Source organism: Microcaecilia unicolor, chromosome 1, assembly GCF_901765095.1.
Source record: "Microcaecilia unicolor chromosome 1, aMicUni1.1, whole genome shotgun sequence".
In the NCBI taxonomy this organism is placed as follows: Eukaryota; Metazoa; Chordata; class Amphibia; order Gymnophiona; family Siphonopidae; genus Microcaecilia; species Microcaecilia unicolor.
In genome coordinates this window covers 737834580-737854332 of record NC_044031.1, presented here as the reverse complement: position 1 = coordinate 737854332, position 19753 = coordinate 737834580, and the positions used below count along the sequence as shown (strand labels likewise).

At 45.8% G+C, this 19753-nt stretch overlaps 1 long non-coding RNA gene across 1 annotated transcript; it reads left to right on the top strand.

Moving 5' to 3' along the window:
* Positions 1–2308: 2308 nt before the first annotated feature.
* On the top strand, positions 2309–16510 carry LOC115460672. The gene is made up of 4 exons (XR_003940534.1): positions 2309–2320; positions 5095–5097; positions 5497–5505; positions 16395–16510. It is a non-coding gene; the product is annotated as an uncharacterized LOC115460672 (long non-coding RNA).
* Positions 16511–19753: the final 3243 nt, after the last annotated feature.

The following is a 19753-nucleotide window of genomic DNA, read 5'->3' as shown; positions in this document are numbered from 1 at the left end:
GATTGAACTTGATCTTTTTCTAGTACTTTATCCAAAGGAGTAACCTTAGTTGGCAAGTAATAGACCTTATTCAAAGGAAGACAACATTTGAGAGGGAAACTTTAACACTTCCATTAAATACTTTTTTTAATGTGGTCACACTGATGGCCTTAGGGAAATTTAATGCTCTCAAGTTCAAGTGTCTATTATAATTTTCTATCTGTTCCAACCTATGATGTTTATTAATATTGTCCCTAACAACAGTGGAAAGAGTATCTTTAACATTTTTAATCTCAGACTGAGATTAAATTAATCTCAGACTGAGTTTGCTGCATTTGTTCTGAAGATTTCAATTTAAAACTTTCAAAAGACTTGGAAAGAAGTTCCATTTTACTCACAAGTTGAGCCGTCTCCTGGGTAGACTTAGAAACCGCTGAATCCAGCTTGTTAGTGGCTCTCCAAAGCGTCTTCAAAGTCACCAGCAAGACCTTGGAAGAACTCCAAACATCAGAACTTTAATTTTCTTCAGGTCTTCCTACAGGGGAGTTTTCCTCACCTCCAAGCCCTTTCTCAGTGACTTCTGCTGCTACAGGATTCGGCAGCCCCTCCCACTGCGCTGCTGGGCATGGTGGAGGGTTGAACACTGGGGGGTGTCAACATCGTGTCCTACCCCAAGCAGCTAGAGGCTCCCTCTTCCAGCAGCAAAGCAGGGCTTCCACCGGGTATACCCTGTGAAGTTTGGATGGCATAGCTTTTTATTAATTGCTGGATAGGAGATGATGTTCATGTCTGTGAAGGTAGGATCTTCATGACACTAGGAGTAGCCTAATGATTAGTGCAGTGGACTTTGATCCTGGGGAGTTGAGTTCAATTTCCACTGCAGTTCCTTGTGACTCTGGGCAAGTCACTTAACCCTCCATTGCCCCTGGTACAAAATAAGTACCTGAATATATGTAAACCACTTTGAATGTAGTTGCAAAAACCTCAGCAAGGCAGTATATCAAGTCCCATTTCCCTTTCCTCCCTTTTGGTATGAGGCATCTTTAGATTAGAGGAAACAAGAAATACCAGCAGTTCAAACACACAGCCTGCTTAGACGAATGCTAGGCCGTCATCTTGACCTCTTTCCATCATTTCTGTTTTTTAAATGTTTTAATTTGAAAACATAATCAATTTACAATTGGATGGTTTTAGTGTCTGATGTCATTGACATGCACAGACGTGCCATTGGAACACATATGTTTTCCAATGCGGAATGCATTGCATTCTTTGTAAATTCAATGGTTTCGTAAGTTATTGAGCAGTGTTTTTCTTGTGGCCCATTTGTTGGTTTTTTTTTTTTTTTGCGGTTCTTTTGTGTGTTTTTATAATGGCTGCCCGATTTGATTGTGTTTTTTTAAGTTACAATTTTTATATGGCTGATATACTTTAAAGAAGATATTATGAAATTTGAAAGTTACAAGTCTGTTCCAAAGGATTATTAGTTTTTATAAATCAGTGGCATAGCCAAGGGTGGGTCTGGGTGGGCCCAGGCCCACCTACTTTGGGCTCAGGCCCACCCAGTAGCAGCACACCTATGAAGTGTCTGGCAGGGATTCCCAAGCCCCACCAGCCGAAAGTTCCTGTCCTTCCTGCATACCAGCCTTCCCTCTGATGTATTCCCGCCTATGTGGAAACAGGAAGTTGCATCAGAGGGAAGGCTGTGGAGCCAACATGAGCAGTGTGTATTATTTGCTGCTTGCTGCCAGTGAAAATCTGCTATTTAAAAGGTGTGGGGGGAGGGGGATGTTTGAGAGACCATATGGCATGCAGGCAAGAGAGGGAGAGACCAAATCACTTGTGGGACAGGGCGGAGTTCTGCCCACCCATCTTGGGCCCAGGCCCACCCAAAATTGGGTGTCTGGCTACGCCCCTGTTATAAATAAAGAATTATTAGCCTTTAAGTCTTAATGGCCCTTTGACCTCAGGAGAGGAAGTGTATATATAAAAGCATGACACATACGCCATGGGGGAAGAAACTGCTTACTAAAAATGTTGCTGCTAATTGCTGTGTTGCCATATTTTTGGTCCTCATAGAACTGTTGGGTGAGTTCACATGTCACTTTGTTGGCTGTTTGTGTGTGAAAGATACATATGATTTTCAAGAGTTTATTTTTATGTGTTTTGTAGTTCTTTGGAGAGTTCCTGCCATATATGATTTGGAGGGGCATTTTCAATATGATGTCTAGATCCAATTTGGGCATTTTTCTGAAAATCTCCAAAAATCAAGTGGTGAATGCCGAGATTTTTGAACAGAAAAATGTCTTTTTGCTTCACAAATGGCCATTTGCTAGATATTTTTGTGCTCAGTGCATCTATATGTTTGGACCATTAAGAAAAAAAATCCATGGAAAAATGCACAAAAACAAGTCATTGGGATATATGGAGGGCCAGCATTCTGAGTAGACTGGCCTCACAGATATTCCAGCAGAGCAGTGGGGTATCCTAGGGGGCGCTGAAGTGGGCTTCACATAATGGTCCCAGGTATACATCTCACCATTACCCCTTAAATTTTATGGTGAGTCCACCAAAACCCACCAAAAACCTACTGTACCCAACTGTATACCTCTGCAATAGCCCTTATGGCTGCAAGTGTCACCTATATGTGGGTACAGTAGGTGTTTGGTGGGTTGTGGACAGTTCACACTTTCTGCCACAAGTGTAACAGTTAGAATGCACTGCACCGAGCACTAGGTTACTCTAAGGACCTGCATGCCGCTCTAATAGGACTGGCCATAACATCTGATGATGTTATAAAGGCTGGTATGTACTGTTTCTTTAACATCTTTGGAGGGTGGGAGTCAGTGAGCACTGGGGAAGTAAGGGAGGGGTCATGCCTTAATTTTTCCAGTGGTCATCTGGTCATTTAGGGCACCTTTTTGTGACAGAGTCCTGTTTACTAAGACGTGCTGTAGGAGCGCTACCATTTTTAGTGCATGCTAACTCTAGAGATACCGATATAGTCCTGTGGGTGTCTCTAACGTTAACGTGTGCTAATTTTTAGCATGCACTAAAAATGCTAGCTCACCTTAGTTAACAGGGCACAACATCTAACTTTTAGTCTTGGACTTTTTTGCTTTGTTCCATTATGGCAGAAAAATGTCCACGTTTTGGGAATGCCCAAATCCTGCCTCCAATCCCCCCTCCCTTGTGATTTGACACACTGCATATGGACTGCATAGAAAAACATCTAAAAATGGGTTTAGAAAAAAGCATCCATCTTCCACTATGTGCCACTTTTCAGATGTTTTTCTTTTTCAAACGTGAGCCCTTTGATGTTCTCGTTTCAACATCTTTGTTTGCCATTTTATGAGCTACTGTGAGCATCCCTTTTTAAAAAATATTGATATATGTTTTTAGAGAATTGATGTTTTTTTTGAAAATGGTTATTTAATTATTTATGTTTTTAAACTGTATTTTTTAGTTGCACAGACACAGCCTGTGGTAGGGATCTGCTTTGTTGAAATAAAGTCTCTGTGAAATCAAGATGTGGCTTCTGCTTTTTCATGGGCTGCCTTGGGCTATCTGCAGATTATAGATTCCTCTGGTGTGGCTATCCACAATGAATGTGCATACAATATATTTGCATGCCCTACCTCCATTATATGCAAATTTATCTCATGCATATTTATTGTGGCTAGGTGTGTCCCGAAGACTAGATTGAGAACCCCTGCCCTAGAGGAAAGGAGGGATAGAGGATATGCGATACAGACATTTAAATAATTAAAATGTATTAATGAGCAAAACAAACCCTTTTCAAAGATGGGGAGCCATAGGACATGAAATGAAATTGCAAGGAGGTAAGCTTAAAAGCAACATTTGGGAATGTTTTTTCATGGAAAGGTTGATGGATGCTTGGAATGCCCTCCCATTGTGTCACGCTTTCAAAGCAGGAAACTGGGTTGTGAGTCCTTGGGTCAATGCTGAGGAGCGGCAGAGGCAGGCAAAACCACCCCACACCAGAGGCAAGGCAGAACTCTGATAAAGAGTTAGGCTTCACCTGCACATGGCCACCTTTCACCAGGAGTTGAGCCCCTGGCTGCTGGCGGCCGGCAGGTCTTATAGGACAGGGCAGGGCTGGATAACAGCTAGGCAGCACAGGGACTGAGGGTCAGAGGGAAAGGAATAAACATGGGCAGCAAGGCAGGAAACTGGGCTAGGACTCACAGATAGACAACACAACACAAAGCAGGGAATGGACAAGCTAGGGGTCAAAAACTGGAAGCTGCAAGCAGTCACTAAGACAGGAAACAAACACTGACAAACAAGGGAAAGAACCAAAAGCTGCAAGCAGTCACTAAACAAGAAACACAGAGAACCCAGAACTAGACACAGAAAACAACTAAGAATCAAGACTAGGACAGTACAAGCTAAGCAACACAAAGCCTAAACAGAATCAGGCAAGGAACTAAAACAAGGAATCAAACTCAGGCTGAAATGCAACAAGCACCAACATACCAGGGCCTTAGACGATGCAAAGGCAAAGGCAGAAAGTTTCCAACTAGCTAATAAGCCCAGCAACAGCTGAGGCTCACAGCTGCAGCAATCACCAGGCAACTACGGGTGCTGTGAAGATTCAACCAAAGCAAGCAAGTCTGGCAGCCCGGAAGATGCGGACTGGACTAGGCTGAAATCTGGAATGGGTGACAGTAATCAGACAGTCCATTGCAGCCACCAGGTCTGGCCACCAGGTGGCGAGAAAAAGGAGAGCACGAAACATGGGCACAACCGTGACACATTGGGGGTGATTGGGACAAAAGCAGTGACAGAATTTCAAAAGGCATGAGAATAATACAGAGGATCCCTATTTAACAAGACCACGAGATCAAAGCAAAACAATGACATAGAGTTTGTGTAACTTGCACAGAGTGGCAGGTCCAATCCTAAGCCATGGCATAGAGGAGGTAACCCTCATGTCTTACATAGAGCAGCAGGTGTGAATCTAGCCAACTTGCTGGTCAAACTGGATCTCTTTTTGGTTACTATGTTAAAGTACTCTGTTTGGTATGTTGCTGCTACAGAGGGGCAAAGTGTTAGTAGGGACTCCAAAAGAGAGCCTGTAATTGTCTGTAGCAGCTGGTAATTCTAGAAATGATTCAACTTTTTTGCTCAAATGGGCCTGTACTCAGGCTTTTCTTTTAGGAAAACTGAGTCCCTGTAGACAGCTGGGTAAAAACAGGACCAGATCAGACTGAACCACAAAAATATGGAGCCAGCCGATTATCTTTATTCAGTAATGATCAATAACTCCTTTCAGAGCTACATCAGTACTGCCAGTCAGTATTGGTGTTATCTGTTCTATGCCATACATTTCGACACAGGTTAGATGGGTTTTATACTGCTAATATATATATTTTTAAAGATCTTTGTTATTGAACCTCTTGTCATTCAGACTGGATCCCGCTTGATTACAAATTAACAGGTGGGGAGACGGAACAATTTTGTTATCACTACTCAACTATTATTGAGTAAACAGAGTCACAAGAGGTAGAAAAGTGTGATTCCCAATGTCATAGCATAAGGAACACTGCTGATTCAGTTTTACCTTCCAGATTTTTACCTGCATTAAACCGTCAAATACTCTCACTAGGGGTTCCCCATCTTTTCCTGTGGATGGTCACATAGCACACTTCAAATCTTGGAGGGGGCTGAATGGAGGTGGGGTAATTCAAAGTATGCCAAGCAGAGGACATTTCTGTTGGGGTTTGCTGAGCAAAAGGGGATATCTTACCCCATAGGTGTTAGCTTTGTGGGAGCAGTGGGTGCTAAGCATCCCCAATATTGAGTAAGCTCCTTCATTGTATCCAGAGAGTGGTAATTTGTGCTCTGTTTAGCACCCTCAATAGGTATGAAAAGGTGATGCCCAGGGGCGGACTGAGAGTGGTCTGGGCTCTCCGCCCGGTCACTGCCAAACACCCCCCTGCCACCACAGCTGATGCCCCCACTGCCCCGGTCCTATTAGGATGCTATTACATGGTTTATGCTGTTTTTTTTGACACCTAAACTTTAAATATTACTGGAACACACATTTCTCAGGATTTGTTTATAGTAAGGATCAATAAATAGTCCCGGATGCAGCCCTGCTGGGCAAAACATGGCCTGTTTCTGGCAGTATACGGGCAGTATACTCTAGATGTTATCCTATATAATAATTCTCACCTCCAACGTTCTGACGCTGCCTGGGACCGTGGATCCCTCGGAGGTGGTCTGCTTCCGTCGGTAGATCAGAGTGATGTCATGACTTCCACACTGCTGAGAGAATCCAATGAAGTGGCACGCGCAAAAAAAAAAACAAAAAAAAAAACGAGACTGGCTGCCGCCCTCCCGATCCTGCCACTCAAGGGGAGAGCCAGACCACAGAAGGGGAGGAGGCGGCGGCTGTCACTGAGCAGCCCCGGTTGGTACCAGGGAACTTGCGATTGCTTAGTTAACGCGCACCTTCTTCTTCTTTGCAATGCATTGTCAGTTTTGGCTGCAGTCGTAATCGAACAAGAGGCAGAGAAGAGGAGCGCAAGAATTTCTGGAGGAAAAACAAATTAGCGGTTTTGTTTGCCTGCTACAAAGGGAAGGTTTCAGCTCTTCGTTCGCAGCTTTGTGGCTTTCCTCGGCTCTGACTCACCCACACACAGCAGAGGAAAAGAGTCTCAGCAATCCGCTCACAGTCACAAGAAAACTTTGTGTGTCCCACGGCACAGATAAGGAAGAGAGAGCGTCAACACTTGGACAACGTACAAAGCAAAACGGCAAAGGGAACTTTTTTTTTTTCATTGCCACATTGGCTTTTTGTGTATGTGCCACATTACATCTGCGGGAGATTGGCATACATTCACATCTGGGGCTGGGTTTTAATTTTTTTTTTTGAGAGAGGGGGGGCAACGACCCTAGAGTTGGGAGGGAGGGAGAGGGGCGGCAACGACCCTGGGAGGGAGGGGGGCGGAACCTGGAACTTGGACGGGGGCGGGCAGACGGACCCTGCAACTGGGAGGGAGGGAGGGGGAGTGACCCTGCAACTGGGAGGGAGGGATAGAGGGCCGGCCCTGCAACTGGGAGGGAGGGAGGGAGGGAGGGAGGGGGCGGGGCACTCTCATTCTCACACACACACACTCTCGCACCCAGTCTCACTCTCTCTGTCACACACACTCACACATTCACTCTCTCTCTATCACACACTCCGAGGAAAACCTTGCTAGCGCCTGTTTCATTTGTGACAGAAACGGGCCTTTTTTCCTAGTTTTATTAATGCAACTTGTTTATATTTACTACTGATGTGCTTCATTGGTTTCCAACTGAAAAAAATCCATGCAGAGCACTATTCTGTAAACGACACTCTGAGTTGCATGCTGTTAATAGAATAACGCAAGAGCCGATTTCCATGCCAAACTTTGGACCTGAAGATTTATACCAACTGAAACCTGGTGTAAATCCTGGTGCATAATTTAGGTGTGGATCCCAGGTATTCAGTAATACTGCGTGCATCTGTAGTGAACGTCACTGGCCAGCTCATGCCCCTCCTGTGGCTACACTACCTTTTGAGTTGTGCATTATCTCCCAGATTCTGTATTTCGCATCTAGATGTCCATGCAGAAATCCAAGCGTATTCCATAACAGTGCATGTAACTTAATTGGTTAACACACCAATTAATGCTGTTAATTGGATGCTAACAAGCAATTAGGAGTATTAATTGACATTAATTAGAACTTATACGCGGAACTCCCTAAGTGCATTCTATCACATGGTGCGTGTAAATTGTAATGTACAGTATCAAAAAGGGGGCCTGGTCATGGGCATGGAATGGGAGGGTCGTGGGCATTCTGACAATTTACGCACAGTGCTATAGAATATGCCTGCTTTGAGCCTAATTTAGGCATCAGGATTTACACCAGGTTTTACTTGGCATAATTCCTCATGACTAAATATAGTCGCAAGGATGGCCATCAGAGTATTCTATAAACCGCACGTGGATTTTCCAGGCGCCATAAACAGAATCTCCCCCTATAAAATGTGCATGTGGATCTTTATAGAATAGCACTTGGCAAGATGCACGCACAAATCTAAATTATTACCAATTGACACCAATAATTGATAGCACCCAATTATTGGTGCTGATTGGCTTGTTAGTCAATTTAGTTCCATGTGCATGTAAGAATAGCGCAACAATTTTGTGTGCCATTTATAGAATCTGAGGGTATATGTGGAAACTTACAAAATATAGGCATGGACATTTACACCAGCTGAATGACTTGTGTAGATGTCTGTGTTTACAATGTAGGTGCAAGTTTGGCAAATTACATGAGTGCTGTATAAAGAAATGTAGGTCCTATATAGGCATTTCTGCAGCTCCTACCCATGGCATCCATTTATTTATAGCATTTATACCCCACATTTTCCCACCCACCAGCAGGCTCAATGTGGCTAACATCAGACCGTAAAGGCAATTGACAATCAGGTAAACATACAAACGAAGTATAGTAAGGTAAAAAGCAAGGATTGTAATTACAAAGGATGAGGGAAAAGAGGGGGAGGGTAATAGAGTCTATGATGTCCATAAATTAGTTGTGTTCCAGGAATTATGGATTTAAGACGGGTCCATTAAGGTAAACCTTTCCAAATAAGTTGGTCTTAGGAGATTTTTTGAAGTTCAGATGATCATGAATAATTTTCACAGATTTAGGTAATGCATTCCACACTTGAGTGCTAATAAATGAAAAAGTGGAAGCGTAAGTGGATTTATATTTGAGACCATTACAGGTAGGATGATGGAGGTTTAAATATGAACGGGTTGATCTGCAAGAATTCCTAGATGGCAGATTGGTAAGGGTAGCCATGTAACCTGGGGCTTCACCATAAAGAATTTTATGGACCAGGGTGCAAATTTTAAAAGTAATTCGTTCCTTTACTGGAAGAGCCAATGTAGTTTCATGCGAAGGGGGTCTAGAACTGTCGAATTTTGATTTTCCATAGATTAATCTGGCTGCTGTATTCTGGGTGGTTTAGAGTTTCTTTAGGAGTTGATCTTTGCATCCTGCGTATATTCCATTACAATAGTCTAGCTGGCTTAATACCAATGATTGAACTAGGTTTCGAAATATTTCTCTTGGGAAATAAGGTTTTATCCGTTTGAGTTATAAAATTATACTCGCTATGACATTCTTCTGCGTGTTACTTTCTAGAGAAAATAGCGAAAATCTATGAGGATCTGCAGGGACTCGCAGAACAGCAACCCCCTGATTCTGTAAAGGTCGCCGAAAATTGCACATACAAATTTAGACACGGTGCCGATTTGTACGTGCAATTTAATAAGATAACAAGCCAATTAGTGCCAATAATTGGCTTTTTAACAAGTTGTTGGCACTAATTAGATTTAATTGGGTGTTACGCGCATAAAGTTAGGTGCATGATCTGTGCCTAAATTTATGCACGGCCCGAAAAAGGGTCATGGGTATTTCAGGGCAGAATGATCATGGGCATTTCAGGATGGAATGGGGGCATAGTTTTGAGTTATATATGTAATTGCAAAATAAGGATGTTCCGTGCGAAAATTTAGGTGTGGGCATTTGCACCACATTTTTGTTGGTGAAAATGGTGGCACCTAAATTTACACATGACCATAACACTTAAGCGTTATTCTATAAACCACACCAAACTTTAGGCGTGGCTTATAGAATAATGTTTAAGCGGGTTTTTTTGGCACCAATTTTTTAGGTGCCATATATAGAATCTAGATCCAAATGTCTTTGGAAAGCCATTTGGGCTATGAAATGGGGGGGGGGGGGGGGGGGGGGAGACCATTATTGTGTAAATTCTATGGGGTGAGCAGGAAGGAGACTGAGAACCTTGCAACCTTATAGCTATTATTCCACTTTAATCAATGATGCAGTCAATAAACCAAAGATGGTATCCATGTGCAAAGGGGAAAAGGATAGTGATAGGAGTGTACTACCGTCCGCCTGGCCAGGACGAACAGACGGATGCGGAAATGTTAAAGGAAATCAGGGACGCAAACAAACTGGGCAACACAATAATAATGGGGGATTTCAATTACCCGCATATAGACTGTGTTAATGTAACATCTGTACACGCAAGGGACATAAGATTTCTTGATGAAATCAAGGACAGCTTCATGGAACAGCTAGTTCAGGAGCCGACAAGAGAAGGAAAAATACTAGACTTAGTCCTTAGTGGTGCTCATGATCTAGTGCAGGGGGTAACGATACGAGGGCCGCTTGATAACAGTGATCATAATATGATCGGTTTTGATATTGGCATTGAAGGAAGTGAAACTAGGAAATCAAGTACACTAGCGTTTAACTATAGAAAAGGTGATTACGACAAAATGAGAAAAATGGTGAAAAAAAGACTGAAAGGAGCAGCTCGCAGAGTAAAAAACTTGCATCAGGCGTGGATGCTGTTTAAAAACACCATCCTGGAGGTTCAGGACAAATATATTCCACGTATTAGAAAAAAGGGAAAAAAGACTAAACGTCAGCCGGCGTGGCTAAACAGTAAGATAAAGGAAATCATTAGAGCCAAAAAACAATCCTTCAGAAAGTGGAGAAGAGAACCAACTGAAAGTAACAGGATAGATCATAAGGAATGCCAAGCCAAATGCAAAGCGGAGATAAGGAGGGCAAAAAAGGACTTTGAGAAGAAATTAGCGTTGGAAGCAAAAATACATAGTAAAATTTTTTTTAGATACATTAAAAGCAGGAAACCGGCCAAAGAGTCGGTTGAGCCGCTGGACGAAAATGGTGTTAAAGGGGCGATCAAGGAGGACAAAGCCGTAGCGGAGAAATTAAATGAATTCTTTGCTTCGGTCTTCACCGAGGAGGATTTGGGGGGGACACCGGTGCCGGAAAGAATATTTGAAGCGGGGGAGTCGGAGAAACTAAACAAATTCTCTGTAACCTTGGAGGATGTAATGGGTCAGTTCAGCAAGCTGAAGAGTAGTAAATCACCGGGACCTGATGGTATTCATCCCAGAGTATTAATAGAACTAAAAAATGAACTTGCGGAGCTACTGTTAGAAATATGCAATCTGTCCCTAAAATCGAGTGTAGTACCGGAAGACTGGAGGGTAGCCAATGTTACTCCGATTTTTAAGAAGGGTTCCAGAGGAGATCCGGGAAATTATAGACCGGTGAGTCTGACGTCGGTGCCGGGCAAGATGGTGGAGGCTATTATTAAGAATAAAATTGCAGAGCATATACAAAAACATGGACTGATGAGACAAAGTCAGCACGGATTTAGTGAAGGGAAGTCTTGCCTCACCAATCTAATGCATTTTTTTGAGGGGGTAAGCAAACATGTGGACAATGGGGAGCCGGTTGATATTGTATATCTGGATTTTCAGAAGGCGTTTGACAAAGTGCCGCACGAAAGACTCCTGAAGAAATTGCAGAGTCATGGAATCGGAGGTAGGGTATTATTATGGATTAAGAACAGGTTGAAAGATAGGAAGCAGAGAGTAGGATTGCGTGGCCAGTATTCTCAGTGGAGGAGGGTAGTTAGTGGGGTCCCGCAGGGGTCTGTGCTGGGTCCGTTGCTTTTTAATGTATTTATAAATGACCTAGAGATGGGAATAACTAGTGAGGTAATTAAATTCGCCGATGACACAAAATTATTCAGGGTCGTCAAGTCGCAGGAGGAATGTGAACGATTACAGGAGGACCTTGCGAGACTGGGAGAATGGGCGTGCAAGTGGCAGATGAAGTTCAATGTTGACAAGTGCAAAGTGATGCATGTGGGTAAGAGGAACCCGAATTATAGCTACGTCTTGCAAGGTTCCGCGTTAGGAGTTACGGATCAAGAAAGGGATCTGGGTGTCGTCGTCGATGATACGCTGAAACCTTCTGCTCAGTGTGCTGCTGCGGCTAGGAAAGCGAATAGAATGTTGGGTGTTATTAGGAAGGGTATGGAGTCCAGGTGTGCGGATGTTATAATGCCGTTGTATCGCTCCATGGTGCGACCGCACCTGGAGTATTGTGTTCAGTACTGGTCTCCGTATCTCAAAAAAGATATAGTAGAATTGGAAAAGGTACAGCGAAGGGCGACGAAAATGATAGTGGGGATGGGACGACTTTCCTATGAAGAGAGGCTGAGAAGACTAGGGCTTTTCAGCTTGGAGAAGAGACGGCTGAGGGGAGATATGATAGAAGTGTATAAAATAATGAGTGGAATGGATCGGGTGGATGTGAAGCGACTGTTCACGCTATCCAAAAATACTAGGACTAGAGGGCATGAGTTGAAGCTACAGTGTGGTAAATTTAAAACGAATCGGAGAAAATTTTTCTTCACCCAACGTGTAATTAGACTCTGGAATTCGTTGCCGGAGAACGTGGTACGGGCGGTTAGCTTGACGGAGTTTAAAAAGGGGTTAGATAGATTCCTAAAGGACAAGTCCATAGACCGCTATTAAATGGACTTGGAAAAATTCCGCATTTTTAGGTATAACTTGTCTGGAATGTTTTTACGTTTGGGGAGCGTGCCAGGTGCCCTTGACCTGGATTGGCCACTGTCGGTGACAGGATGCTGGGCTAGATGGACCTTTGGTCTTTCCCAGTATGGCACTACTTATGTACTTATGTACTTATGTAAGGTAGTTGCAACCTTAATTGGGGGTCATCCACACCATTCATTTCCTATAACAGCAGATTTATTTTTACATTTCTTCTCATCAAAGGCTGAGGACCTGCTTCATACCTTCACTTCATCTCCTTCGCCATTAGCTCCTGCTTCCAGTCTATCATCTGTAAATACAACTCTATCCAAACTGTTGCCATCTGCCAGACTTGTTCTCTTGACCCTCTTCCATCTCCCTGGCTTAGAATATTGAATCTAGGGCTCTTTTTCTTTATAATGTCTATTCTAAACCTCAGTCTTTGGGCAGAAGAAGTCCCTGTATGCTGGAAGAAAGTAATTGTTAATTCAATTTTGAAGAAACCATCTCTTGATCCTGCGCTACTGTCTACTTATAGACCGGTTTCAAATTTGCCTTTCTTGTCTAAAATGATAGAAAAAGCAGTATTTAATCAATTGCTTCTGCACTTGGAGTGATCTAATATTCTTTATTTTGTTACATTTGTATCCCATGCTTTCCCACTCATGGCAGGCTCAATGCAGCAGGCAATGGAGGGTTAAGTGACTTGCCCAGAGTCACAAGGAGCTGCCTGTGCCGTGAATTGAACTCAGTTCCTCAGGACCAAAGTCCACCACCCTAACCACTAGGCCACTCCTCCACTTACTCTTGCCAATCAGGCTTTCAGCTGTGTCATAGCACAGAAACAGTAGTTACCAGTTTACTTAGAGACCTTCATTTCCTCCTCGATTGCAGTGATTTTGTTCTAGTGATTTCAGTTGATATAAACCTCTGCTTTCAACCTTATGGATCATAATATGCTGTTAGCTAGACTTGCTGATATTGGCATATCGGGAACTGTCCTTGCCTGGTTTACATCTTTTCCTATCAGATCATTCTTTTTCAGTCCGTCTTTCCCAATCCTCATCTGTCACAATTCCCCAAACATGTGGAATTCCTCAAGATTCAGTGTTATCACCACTGTTCTTTAATATTTATCTAAGCCTTGTGTCAATTCTGATACAGTAAAAAGGAATAGGGTTAGAGGTGAGTCTTGCAACACACAAGAAAGAGAGTTTATTTTCACCACAGAGACTCGACACGGAGCTGTGTTGGAGTATTGTGTTCAGTTTTGGAGGCCGTATCTGGCTAAAGATGTAAAAAGACTGGAAGTGGTGCAAAGAAAAGCTACAAAAATGGTATAGGATTTGCATTGCAGACCGTACAAGGAGAGACTTGCTGACCTGAACATATATACCTTGGAGGAAAGGAGAAACAGGGGTGACATGATACAGACGTTCAAATATTTGAAAGGTAATAATCCGCATATGAACCTTTTGCGGAGACGGGAAGGTGGTAGAACTAGAGGCCATGAATTGAGGTTGCAGGGGGGCAGACTCAGGAGTAATGTCAGGAAGTATTTTTTCACGAAGAGGGTGGAGGATACGTGGAATGCCTTCCCGCAGGAGGTGGTGGAGATGAAAACAGTAATGGAATTCAAACATATGTGAGATACACACAAAGGAATCCTGTTTAGAAGGAATGGATCCACAGAATCTTAGCGGAGATTGGGTGGCGATGCCGGTACTTGGAGAATAAAACTGGTGCAGGGCGGACTTCTACGGTCTGTGCCCTGAGAAAGGCAGGGACAAATCAAACTCGGATATAAATATAAAGTATTACATACCATGTAAAATAAGTTTATCTTGTTGGGCAGAGTGGATGGACTGTTCAGGTCTTTATCTGCAGTCATTTACTATGTTACTATCCTACTTATTTTCGAACGAGAAGGCCGGCCATTTTCCGACACAAATCGGGAGATGGCCAGCCATCTCCTGAAGCCGGTCAAATCGGTATAATTGAAAGACGATTTTGGCCAGCTTCACCTGCTTTCCGTTGCAGGGCCGGCCAAAGTTAAAGGGGGTGTTTTAGCAGGGTATGGAAGGCGGGACGGGGGCGTGGTTACGAGATGGCCGGCTTCGGCTGATAATAGAAAAAAGAAGGCCGGTTCTGATGAGCATTTGGCGGGCTTCAGTTGGTCCATTTATTTTTTGGACCAAGCCTCCAAAAAGTGTCCCAAATGACCAGATGACCACCAGAGGGAATTGAGGATGACCTCCCCTTACTCCCCCAGTGGTCACCAACCCCCTCCCACCCAAAAAAAAATTAAAATTCATTTTTTTGCCAGTCTCTATGCCAGCCTGAAATGTCATACCCAGCTCCATGACAGCAGTATGCAGATCCCTGGAGCAGATTTTAGTGGGTTCAGTGCACTTTAGGCAGGTGGACCCAGGCCCATCCCCCCCCCCCACCTGTTACACTTGTGGTGGTAAATGGGAGCCCTCCAACCCCCCCCCCCCCAAAAAAAACCCACTACCCACATCTAGGTGCCCACTTTCATCCCTAAGGGCTATGGTAGTGGTGTACAGTTGTGGGGAGTGGGTTGTGGGGGGAATTTGGGGGGCTCAGCACACAAGGTAAGGGAGGTATGCACCTGGGAGCTATTTTTGAAGTCCACTGCAGTGCCCCCTAGGATGCCCGGTTGGTGTCCTGGCATGTGAGGGGGACCAGTGCACTACAAATGCTGGCTCCTCCCACGACCAAATGCCTTGGATTTGGCCGGGTTTGAGATGGTCGCCGTTAGTTTCCATTATTGCTGAAAACCAATGCCGGCCATCTCTAAAGCCGGCCTAAATGTTGAGATTTGGCCGGCCCTGACTGGAATTGTGAAGACACTGTAGGACTTGCTTTAGTTATTGTGGTGGACAAGTGCTAGTCTTTGCCTATATTAAGCTTGAGAATTATGAAAAGAATTAAATGCTTTGCTCAGGATTCAGTAAGTGGCATTAAAAGTATTTTCCAAACAATAGCTTAAGGCTGAATGAGTCAAAGCACCGGCAAGCATCTGTGAAGCTTTGGCACTGTGTATTTATCACACACTTTCAGGTGTGACTGCCGAGCCGGAAAAGATAGATTGTTCAGTCACACAGGACAAGTGGGTGCGTCGAAACTAGTCCAGAGAAAAAGTTTAGATCTTTGCCTTGTTTCTCTCCTTCCCCAGCACCAGCGGTTTCTTCCCACTGGAAGTGCCAGGCAGCATTGCTGGTTCCATGTGACTTGAATTCTTACCTTCCCTAGTTTGATTTCTCTTGCCTGATCTTTTGCAGATCTCCCTCACCAGGGCCGTTGAGAGACTAAGCCGGGCCTGGGGCAAGGACGCCCTCCCCCGCTGCCGCCCTCGCCGCCCCCCCCCCCCCACCGCTGCTGCAGTCCCCGGTCGCACCAGCCTGCCATCGGGCTCCGTCCGCCACCGGTCCCCCTGCATTAAAATCGGCAGCGCCTCAGCTCCATTTGGAAAGGCAGATCAGCTCCCTTCGGGCCTTCCCTCACTGTTTCCCGCCCTCGTCTGATGTAACTTCCAGTTTCCGCGAGGGCGGAACACAGGGAGGGCCCAAAGGGAGGTGATCTGCCTTTCCAAACGGAGCTGAGGTGCTGCCAATTTTAATGCAGGGGGCCCGGTAGCAGACGGAGCTGAGGGCAGGCAGATGAGAACGGGACTGCAGCGCCAGCAGCCTGACCCCGGCGCCAGGCCCCCCTTGGAGGCCCGGGCCCGGGGAAATTTGTCCCCCCTGCCCCTCACTTGGCCTGAGGAGTAATTTCTCTCTCCATCTTGCTTAATTTCTTCTTCCATGTGACCCCAAATTTCCACATTTATTTTATTGAATTTAGCACACACCTTTATCAGTAATAGCTCAAGGTGAGTTACAGACAGGTACAATTGGTAAGGTTCTGTCTCCAAAGGGCTCACAATCTAGTTCTGTACCTGAGGCAATGGAGGGACAAGTGAACTGCCCAAGAACACAAGGGGTGGCGGAGAATTAAATCAATAGTGCAATCTTCTAAGTAAAACAGAGTCATATGCAATTCCACCTCTTTTATAGTCTATGCCCCTCACTCTATAAACTGGTGCCTAAGTTTAGGTGTTGTCAACAGCATACAAAATTTATAGATTATTAGTACATATCCTTGTGATTAATGCCAATAATTGGCAGTTATACATATAAGTGCTAGGTGCTAGTCTATAAAAATTGTGCCTAATTCACATAGCAAGTAATTGCTAAGTGGAGTTATCATGGGCGGAGCATTGGTGTATCATGGGTATGTTGCCAAGTGATGCACACAACCAATAGAATACTATCAATTGCACGTTGGTCGGCACATTTAGGTAATCCAACTTACACCAGCCAGTGACGTGACGCAAGTTGGCATGCCTAATATGTGATATGCAAAATCAGCTTTGCACTAGTACACAATACCATTTTGGGTGTACCTTAAGCCTTTACTGAATTGGTGCTAAACATGTCCTCTTGTGGTGCCAGCTTATAGACTCCCCCCTATGAAGCCCTTTTATGAAATGGCGGTAAGCAGTGGCGTAGCTACATGGGGCCACGGGGCCCCTGCCGCTGCCACCACCACCACCAACTTTGACCCCCCTGCCGACAACCCTCTCGATGTTACGTCCCGCACCTGGTGCCAGGCCTGCGCGGCCGATTCGCTGGCGAGTCGTGGTCCGGCGAAGATAGCCGGCCATCTTGGTGTTGGTTAAGCTTCAGGAAGGAAGGAGGATCTGTTTCTGTTTCCTATTTCTGGCAACCGTCATCTGGGTTGGATCAATGGCCGCAGCCATCTTGGATAGATCAGGTCCTGGGAAGCCATCTTGGAGTAACGAGGTCAAGAAGGAAGCCCATATTTGGACGTAGGCACCTCTGCTGATGGGGGCAGCCATCTTGAATCAGCTGCACATGCATGAGCCTAATTCCTCCACTACTTAAGGCCCTGCCTTCAGTCCTTTGTTGCTTCGGCCTCAATTGTCTCAGAGGTCCATGCCGGAGTTCTGTTCACCGGCTTTCCTCAGTGCCTGTATTCCTGTGTATCAGACCTTGGCTTGTTTTACTGACCACGATTGTTCGCTGCCTGCCTAGACCTTGGACTGGTTTGACTATTCTTTGCCCTATGGATTACTTGGCTATTGGACTGTGTCTGCTTGCCCGTTTGCCTGGTCAGCGGCTGTGCAACCCCGTCAGTTCCAGAAGTCCTGGTGGTCACCTGCAGCTGGGAGCTCAACTCTTGGTGAACGGTGGTCGCTTTCCAGGTGAAGCTAGGGGTTGTCTGGCTGCCTGACCAAGTGCGGTGTCACTCCATCTCTGCCGTGCTCAGTTGGGGCACAGGGGCTCACTACTACTGGGTCATAACAGTAGGCCGAAGCCATGAGCTCGCCAGACGGTTCCAAGCTTCCTAAGCTGGCTCAAGCAGTACAGGAGCAGCAAGCACAAATAGCACGATTGTCCAGTGTGCTGCAGAACATCTGCAATCAACTTCCAGCAGCCCAGCAGCAGGCCGCTACGGGTCCGCCAGGATCTAGAGCAGAGGCTTCCACCGCACGTCTGCGTCTCCTGGAGCCACCGCGTTTTGATGGGACCCCGGCAGCCTGCAGGAGGTTCCTTAATCAATGTCAGATCTTGTTTGAATTACAGCCGGAGGCTTTTCCATCTGACAGAATTAAAGTAACTTATATTATTTCCCTGTTGTCCGGGGCCGCATTGGCTTGGGCATCTCCCATAGGCGTAGTTTGACTGTTTCATTTGGGGGGGGGGGGGGGGGAATGGGCGGAGCATATTAGCATATCATTTGCATATATACATACTGTATGCAAATGAATATGCTAATATGGAGGAAGGAAATGAAATTTACAGGCAAAATATCACAGATGCACATTTCAAAAAGCTGACACATTTCAATTAATAAATTATGAATAAAATAAACTTTTATTTACCTTTGTTGTCTGATCATGTAGTTTTTCTATTCGCTTTGATCCCAGTGTCTTCTGTTTTATGCAGTGTCTTCTTTCCAGTAGGCTTCCCTCTGCTCCCCACCCCTCCCAGTCCCAACCATCTCTTGCTCCTTCCCTCTGCTGTGCCTGACCTCTCCAAATCCCATCCATCTCCTGGTCCATCCCTCTGCTCCCCACCCCTCGCAGTCCCATCCATCTCTTGCTCCTTCCCTCTGCTCCCCACCCCTCCCAGTCCCAACCATCTCTTGCTCCTTCCCGCTGCTCCCCACCCCTCCCAGTCCCATCCATCTCCTGCTCCTTCCCTCTGCTCACCTCCTTTCCCAGTCCAATCCAATTCCTGGTCCTTCCCTCTGCTCCCCACCCAACCCTCCCAGTCCCATCCATCTCCTGCTCCTTCCCTCTGCTCACCTCCTTTCCCAGTCCAATCCAATTCCTGGTCCTTCCCTCTGCTCCCCACCCACCCCTCCCAGTCCCATCCATCTCTTGCTCCTTCCCTCTGCTTCCCACCCCTCCCAGTCCCATCCATCTTCTGCTCCTTCCCACTGCTTCCCACCCTCCCAGTCCCATCCATCTCCTGCTCCTTCCCACTGCTTCCCACCCTCCCAGTCCCATCCATCTCCTGCTCCTTCCCACTGCTTCCCACCCTCCCAGTCCCATCCATCTCCTGCTCCTTCCCTCTGCTTCCCACCCTCCCAGTCCCATCCATCTCCTGCTCCTTCCCACTGCTTCCCACCCTCCCAGTCCCATTCATCTTCCCTCTGCTGCCCCCCCCCCCCGCGAGGTCCAGGATCGTGACTCCGTTTACCCCCTCTCTTCCTCCCTCCCTCCAGTGCAGGCAGCAGTCTTCTTCAACCTTTCTGTGCTCCTGGCAGCGGTAGCGACGTATACACGCTGCCTTCGGTCTGCCCCGGAAGCCTTCTCTTCAAGTTCCTGTTCCCACCTATGCGGGAACAGGAACTTGAAGAGAAGGCTTCGGGGCAGAGCTGAAGGCAGCGTGTACGTCGCTACCGCTGCCAGGAACAAGAAAGGCTTAGAGAAGATTGGTGCTGCCTGCGCCGGAGGGTAGGAAGAGAGGGGGTAGATAGACACGCTCGTCTCCGTCCACTTCGCTGCTTCCCTGCCCTCTCTGTCTGCGTCCCGCCTTCCTCTGATGTCATTTCCTTTCGGGCGGACGCAGACAGAGAGGGCAGGGAAGCAGCGAAGCGGACGGAGACGAGCGCATGCCTGCTTGTTTTTTTTTTTTTTTCATTCTAGCGCCAGTCCACGTCCTCGTCGTTTGGGGGGGGCATTGCCCCCCCTCGCCCCCCCC